The 8,548-nt window shown below is 35.0% G+C and overlaps 1 long non-coding RNA gene across 1 annotated transcript; it reads right to left on the bottom strand.

Annotated features, from left to right (window-relative positions):
• Window positions 1–6,102: 6,102 nt before the first annotated feature.
• LOC127870240 (uncharacterized) lies at window positions 6,103–7,839 on the bottom strand. The gene is made up of 3 exons (XR_008044717.1): window positions 7,800–7,839; window positions 7,377–7,456; window positions 6,103–6,157 (listed from the first exon to the last, which is right to left on the bottom strand). It is a non-coding gene; the product is annotated as an uncharacterized LOC127870240 (long non-coding RNA).
• Between the last annotated feature and the right edge of the window lie 709 nt (window positions 7,840–8,548).

Genomic DNA, 8,548 nt, shown 5'->3' with positions numbered 1-8,548 from the left:
ATAAGGTATTTGTGTATCCAACAGAATTGTTTTCACATGTATGCAATTCTATGTTCTTGAAAATATGTCTATTTCTTTTAAATAAATTGAATTAAAAACTATTGCAGTTCCACTTTTATAGCAAATTACATAACAAACAATAACATATCTTTAAACAACAAGAGTACCACATAACGGGTACCACGCTCGTCTGCGGGTGCAGTTTTGAATAAATGAAAGCTTGTCAGTGTGTTTTTTTTTAGAGGTCACAGTGACCTTGACCTTTGACCTAGTGACCCCAAAATGGGTGTGGCGTGTAGAACTCATCAAGGTGCATCTACATATGAAGTTTCAAAGTTGAAGGTGGAGGCACTTTGATTTTAGAGCCAATTTAAAGGTTTTAGCACGACACTAGACGGCGGACGACGAGCTGGCTATGACAATACCTCGGGGGATTTCTCCGAAAACAGCCGAGATAAAAATCAACAACAATAATAATAATATCATCCATGATTTGGAATTTGACACTTATTTCATTAAAACTTTGAGTCAATGCAACATGCTAAAGTGTTGGAAGCCTCTTACTGCAGTGTATAGTGTGTTTTTTTTAAGTTGCATGCATACAATTTATAATTGGAATGCAAATGTTTAACCTCGTATTTTGTTAAAATATATTCAGAACTGCACACAAAGAATAATTGCCTAAACATGCATGTATCTAGAAACAAGAGCTGTCAGAGGACAGTGCGCTCGACTATTCGAGTGCTTGACAGTATAACGTAAGCCATCATGGGGTAATTGTTCAAATTATTCAATAAGGTCAAGGTAATAGTTCAGGTATATTTTCCACAATCTATTGAACATTTTAGACATAAAACAAACTAATAAGATTTTATTTCAAGTTTGATAGCAATAGCTTTGGTGGGAAGTTTTGAGGTCCTTCAAAAATAAAAAAGGAAAAAAATTATTTATTTATTTTTTTTTTGGGGGGGGGGGGTAGGGGGGTTTGAGAGGGGGGTATAATGTGGGGTGTGGTCATTTATTAGATGATCTTTCAAAAGGAAAAAAAAATTAGGGGGGGGGGCAGGGATTCTTGGTTGGGGCGTGGGGTATTGTTTGGGTGGAATCAATTGTGGTATTCAGGTAAATGTTGTTTTGTCAAAGTATAAATAAAATCTGATCATAAATAAAGAAGTTATGGCTATGTATGTAAAATTTACGCTTGACCTTGAGAGTCAAGGTCATTCAAAGGTAAAGGTAAAAATGAATTTGGCAGGTACAGTACCCTCATCATAGTAAGAAAATCTTTGAAGTTTGAAAGCAATAGCTTTGATACTTTAGAAGTCAAGTGGATCTAAACACAAAATTTAACAAAATATTCAGTTACTAAGACAAAAAAGGGCCATAATTCTTACAAAATGCTTGATAGAGTTGTCTGCTCTTGTTTATAGATTGGGGTCATGTTGGTAAAGAAGTTTGCAAAATATGAAAGCAATATGTCAAGGGACATTGACAATATTTAAGGTGGTACGCAAACTTTAACATAGATTTATCAATAATATGCATATTCTAAATGGAAAAGGGGCCATAATTCTTACAAAATGCTTGATACAGTTGTCTGCTTTTGTTTATAGATTGGGGTCATGTTGGTTAAGAAGTTTGCAAAATATTAAAGCAATATGTCAAGGGACATTGAAAATATTTGAGGTGGTACGCAAACTTTAACATAGATTTATCAATAATATGCATATTTTAAGTGGAAAAAGAGCCATAATCATTACAAAATGCTTGATATAGTTGTCTGCTCTTGTATAAAGGTTGGGGTCATGTTGGTAGAGAAGTATGCAAAATATGAAAACAATATGACAAGGGACATTGAAAATATTGGGGGTAGTACGCAAACTTTAACATTTGCACGCTTATGGGAACGCTAACGCCGACACCGGGGTGAGAAGAATAGCTCCACTATATATATTTCATATATAATAGTCGAGCTAAAAACCATTGAAACATCATATGATAATATCATATGGTTGACTTTTGTTTAAGGTATTTATGTTCAAAATGTCTATGATGATGACATAACATATCAATATTCATATCAATATTAAGGTATTGTGTTTGTTTTTATTGGTTTACTTTCATTGAAATCCATAGATCCCTTCTAATCATCACAAAGTAATCATTCCATACTTGAGCTGATGATCGAATGTTAGATCTATTTTTGCTTTAAGTGTCAAATTCCATCACAATCTGTTTTAGTATCACATTATGGCTCTTTGATCCCGTCGCTCTGTTGCTGTCTTTAGCTCGATGATAAGCTGCCACGATGGTCTTCCATCTCCCTTCAACCTGCTTGCTATTAAAAACCTTTACTGTTAAGAGATTTGCACAGTTCTTCCCACAAAGTTTTTTTTAACAGGGGGTTGTTGAACTTATCTACATTTGCTTTGTACAGTTCAAGCAGGAGCAGGGTTTGTGATCTTGTCCATGTAGTACTGGAAGTATCTTTCTGGTCTTTGGTTCTCATGCAGAGACTTTAACAAACATTAAAACAAATATTTAATATAGACTTTAGATAAAACACTGGTCTGTACAGGAAACAACTAGAGCTTTGTCACAGACGTGACGTATACCCCACATGCTTCATTGGCACAGAATATTTTGCATGCTGTCCTCACAAAAAAAGAAGCTAATTTATGTCGATTGTTAAGAATTATTATGCCATTATCATTTATGGCCATTTTGATCTTTGAACTCTTGAATTCTTTCGCATGACACGCCGTCCAATGACTTTGATCAAAATTAATGTACAGAGTCATTTTAAAATCTCACAATGAATGACATAGGTATGGACGGACAAGCTCATTTATGGCCATTTTTTACTTTTGAACTCCAAAACCTTGGAGATATCAACGTAATTCTTTCACATGACACACCATCCAATGATTGTGAACAAATGAACCAAGTAATTTTAAAATCTCACAATGAATGACATAGTTATGGCCCGGACAAGATCATTTATGGCCATTTTTGACCTTTGAACTTAAAGTTTGACCTTGAACTTGGAGATATCGATGTAATTCTTTTGCGCGACACACCGTCCAATGATGGTGAACAAATGTGCCAAATGATTTTAAAATCTCACAAGTAACGACAAAGTCATGGCCAGGACAAGCTCATTTATTGCCATTTTTGACCTTTGAACTCAAAGTGTGACCTTGACCTTGGAGATATCGACGTTATTCTTTCGCGCGACACAATGTCCAATGATGGTGAACAAATGTGCCAAATGATTTTAAAATCTCATATTAAACGACATAGTTATGGCCCAGACAAGCTCATTTATGGCCATCTTTGACCTTTAAACTCAAAGTGTGACCTTGACCTTGGAGATATCGACATAATTATTTTGAGCGACAAACCGTCCCATGATGGTGAACAAATGTACCTAGGTATTTTAAAATCTAACGATAAATGACATAATTATGGTCCGGACAAGCATTTTTACCTTAGAACTCCAATGTGATTCTTGACCTTGGAGATATCGACGTACTTCTTTCGCATGACACACCGTCCCTTGATGGTGAACAAATGAACCAAGTCAATTTAAAATCTAACGATAAATGACATAGTTATGGTCCGGAAAAACTTTCGGTTTAAAACGCACTTAGTGACTCCGTGACCTAGTTTTTGACCAGGCATGACCCATATTCAAACTTGACCTACACATCATGCAGATACAACTTGTGACCAAGTTTGGTGAAGATCAGATGAAATTTTGGGACAGACCGACAGACAGACAGACCGACAAAGTGACTCCTATATAGCCCCCATTACCAATGGTAATGGGGGTATAATTACAGCATCTAAAAACAATGACAATTAACACACATCTATAAATAATGGCAAGACATAAACACTTATACATTGTGAATAATAGAGAACTGTTAAATATCATAACCCTTTCCTTCATACACACTTCAAATTTTGATCACTTTTGAGCAGGCCTTGACCATTCCTTTAAGAATCATTGTGAAAGGGTGTGGTAACATTCACAGCATGATAGGCAGACTTCTATGTTGCGTTTTAGAAAGCTGCACTTTTGGAGGTTGGTCATAAGATTTTGCATGAGTTTATTATGTTATAATAATAAGATTTAATTTATAACACAATACAGATTAAATGTGTGATACAATGATCATTCCTAAAAAGGTATTTGTTTTATAAATACAAAGTAGGAAATTAACTAAATGAATTTCATCATCACCATCATAAATCCTCATTTTTGTCAACATCAACAGTAGCATCAATCATCATCCGCTCATGGTCACCCATATTCATCATTATAATGATCCTTGTCAGCAATACATGTACCCTTAATTCAACCACCAAATTATGCATCATCATAACTACATGTATCATCAACATCATCAATTATCACCATCATCATTACCCCCCCCCCCCCCCTGTTTGTCATCCTCATTTATCATCATCATCACTAAAATTGTCACAATCTTAAGCATAATTATCATTGCCATGATAATTACCACAATCACCATCATCATTGTCACCATCTTCACCATACTTACCATCATTATCATCTTCCTCACAACTATCATAAACATCATAAACTAGAACTTTGTCACAGACGTAACGAATACACCCACATGCCGCATTGACACAGAATATTTTGCATGTTGTCTTCACATAAAACAGCGGACATCATGCTCAATGTTAAAAACGCACTCAGTGACCCCATAACCTAGTTTTTGACCCGGCATGGCCTATGTTCGAACTTTACCTACACATCATCTAGATCAAACTTCTGACCAAGTGTGGTGAAGCTCGGATGAAAACTACTTGAATTAGAGAGCGGACACCATGCTGAATGTTTAAAACGCACTAAGTGACCACATGACCTAGTTTTTGACCTGGCATGACCCATATTCAAACTTGACCTAGACATCATCTTGATACAACATCTGACCAAGTTTGGTGAAGATCAGATGTAAACAACTTGAATTAGAGAGCGGACATTTAATACGGACCGACAGACAGATAAGCTCACTCCTATATACCCCCCCCTAAACTTCGTTTGTGGGCGTATAATTATCCACTCATGGTCACCATCATCATCATCAGCATTATCCGTATCAGCATTACAATCCTTGTCATAATCACAATCATCATCACCAATAGCCTTACCTCCCCCACCACCACCGCCATCACTAGGAATACCAGCACTTGTCTTCCCTGCAATACAAAATAAACAAGCAAATCCGTTGAATTGATATCCCCCGCCATTATGCTTCTGGGCACAAAACTGTTAAATTTGACACAAAAAAAAACATTTTTTTAAGATACAAAGGGCCACAACTCCGTTATTAACAGATGGTGTACAATGCCATTTGGCGTGCATCATCCTCTTACCATATATATACTCAAACCAAGTTTCAATGAAATCCGCCAAAGCACTTCCAAGATATGAATCCGGACACAAAAGTGCCGGACGGACGGACGGAAAGACGGACGGACGGACAACGCCAACACAATATTCCTCCGCCTATGGCGGGGGTTAATAAAATCTCTTTCAGCAGCTATAGGATTTTTTTTATACATTGCAATATGGCATTTTCCATTGTGATGTTTAATTTTCAAATAATTTTAAATGTAGAGGCTTGTCTTTAAAATGAACAAACATAAAAGAACTAAGTTCAAAATCAATTCATGTACAGTATTGGTAACATTGTTTACACACACGGTAATTATAGTCATTAAAAGGTCCGCAAATACTTTTATGCATTAGATGCCTCCTGACCTCTGTGCTTCTTGAGACAGAAAGTAAAGCAAGTTTTTGTGATATATGCGCATGTGCGGCTACCCAATATTTTACCAATTACAAATCATTCTAGACAGTATTTTAAGAAGTGACCACATCACAATGTTTACTTTGAAATTAAAACAAATCAATCACTTTCTCGCAATAAACAATCGAAAAAAATACACGCACATGAACATTTTTGTATTATTTGAATCCCTAATTGTCATTAAACATGTAATTAATCACATTTGCAGGTTTTATTTGAAAGTAAAGAGATAAGTAAAAATGTGAATTACAAACCTTGCCTCAGCACAGATAAAATGTACTCATAGGCATGTTGCCTGGTTGAATGGTCTGAAATACAAAGTGTCACCACATCTTCAATCAATTATAATGATGAACGCATTTCAATCTTTAAAGAGGCTTTAAAGGGGCCTTTTCACAGATTTTGGCATATTTTGAAGTTTGTCATAAAATGCTTCATATTGATAAATGTAAACATTGGATCTTAAAAGCTCCAGTAAAAAATCAAGAATAAAATTTAAAAAAAAAGCAAAAAAAAGTAGCCGGTACCAGGGCTCGAACCAGTGACCCCCCGGAGTCCTGGAGTTAGTCTGAAGTAAAAACGCATTAGCCCTCTCGGCTATTCCGCCGGGTAAACACAGATTAAGTATTTTATACCTTATATAAGCAATCTTCGTAGTTTCTAAATTTAAACGACAACAACAGAACTCTCCAAATTATTCAATCGTTTCGCGTTGCAACGCTTTATAATTTTTAGGTTTTCAAATCGTCAAAAGATTCATATAATGGCTATATTGGACTATGGTAAATGTTCAGTAATACTGTTTCCTCACAAATATCATAATTAAAACGAAAATTTTTGAATCTGAAACAACTTTTTTCAATTTTGTCAATTTACCAAACCGTGAAAAGATCCCTTTAAGAGCGTAAATAAGGAATGGGATGGTCAGTTAGGCTCGATTGGTCATTGTCGGCTCGGGTACTAGTTACATGTACCCCATGTACACTTAAGCATACTTACATGTACCCCCGGTACGGAAAATATACTCATACATACCTGGGAACTTTAGCGCTAAATCGATCGTTGTTAGCAATTATTGTTTAAATTAATTATTTTCATATTTATGTCAATTTTCTGTTAAAATGGCATCTATATAATCGAAACTCATACTTAACAAGCATATTGATACTTTTTTTTTAAATAGCAGTTTGTTTCGTAATTACGGTAATCGGTAGCGTGTTTTGGGGGCGGGAATAAACAGTCGGGTACAGTCTAAAATCGGCTGGGTACGTTTGAGTATATTTACAGTACCCGGGGTACATGTAAGAATACTTACATGTAACCGAGGTACATGTAACTAGTAACCTAGCGGACAATGACCAATCGAGCATCAGTTAGGTGGTAAGGTATATTTTATTTGACATGAATAAAATGGAAATTAAAGTATTGGTAACTGATTGACAATAATCTTACTTATTAATTCCAAATTTGACATTATAATTGTGTTGCTTTTTTTCCAAGTTACAAATATTATAAGTTTAAGCATACCATCTGAATTCAGGGCCTCTACAAGGGTTGCAGATGCTATGATGTGATGCTCCTCTCCATCAATACTGACAACAAATGTACTGAAAATACAGTTTAGCTTAAAGAGACTTCTTTAACAAATGGCAAAATCATGCTTTAAAATCGATGATACTCCAGATTATATAAAAAAAATATTGGAAGAAGATGAAATTACAGGAAATTGCATTTGTTAAACCACCGTCTTTCATGATAAAAAAATAAGCCGACGTGTGCATATCCGAATTAATAGATACTGCTCAAACAAAATGAAAAAACACCATAATGTTACAAATATTGCAGGATAATAAATGTGGACATGCATACTGTAGTAATGCTCCAAAACTTAATATTTGTTTGCCTTTTGAGACTCGGAATTTGAAACCAATGCGTAATCATTTTACTCACATGTCTTTGTCGGCCATGATGTTTGATGAACGCACTTAACCACAGGTACTTGAAACAATTTTTTGGTCCTTATATATATATATAATAAGAGTAAAGGTACCCGACGATGATTTTACAGGTGTATTGAATAACACAATGCAACAGCATAATAGATCAAACAATGCACACATATGTCGTTGTGGTTGCCAGCAGGAAGCGTCCATCTATGATAAAACACCTTTTATTTGATGAAAATCGTCCAAGTATGTCCAAAACAGCCAAAAGTTTCACGAATAGCACCCCAAAATCAAAGTGTTTAATTCCTGACGTCCAGCTGTCAGTAATGAATGAAGGCGATTTTCGGTCGATTGTTCAAAATTAAACAATACAATATTGTTATTCAATACACCTGTGAAATCATCGTTGGGTACCTTTACTCTTATTATATATATAAGGACCAAACAACTGTTTCAAGTACCTGTGCACTTAACGCTCGAAAAAGCCATATCCGTTGTTTAGTCATACCCGTTAAAATATTTCCCAGCATGCAAATTATAGGACATATATATGAAAATTATCCAACATATATATGAAAATTATCCAACATATATATGAAAATTATTCCAACATATATATGAAAATTATCCAACATATGTATATATGTAAATTATCCAACATATATATGCAAATTATCCAACATATATGTGAAAATTATCATATATGCAATTATACCACACACAAATGGAAATATAGAACATATGTATTCAAAT

Source organism: Dreissena polymorpha, chromosome 1, assembly GCF_020536995.1.
Source record: "Dreissena polymorpha isolate Duluth1 chromosome 1, UMN_Dpol_1.0, whole genome shotgun sequence".
Classification (NCBI taxonomy): domain Eukaryota; kingdom Metazoa; phylum Mollusca; class Bivalvia; order Myida; family Dreissenidae; genus Dreissena; species Dreissena polymorpha.
Note: the sequence above shows the minus strand (reverse complement) of the source record. Positions and strands in the feature narration are given on the sequence as shown.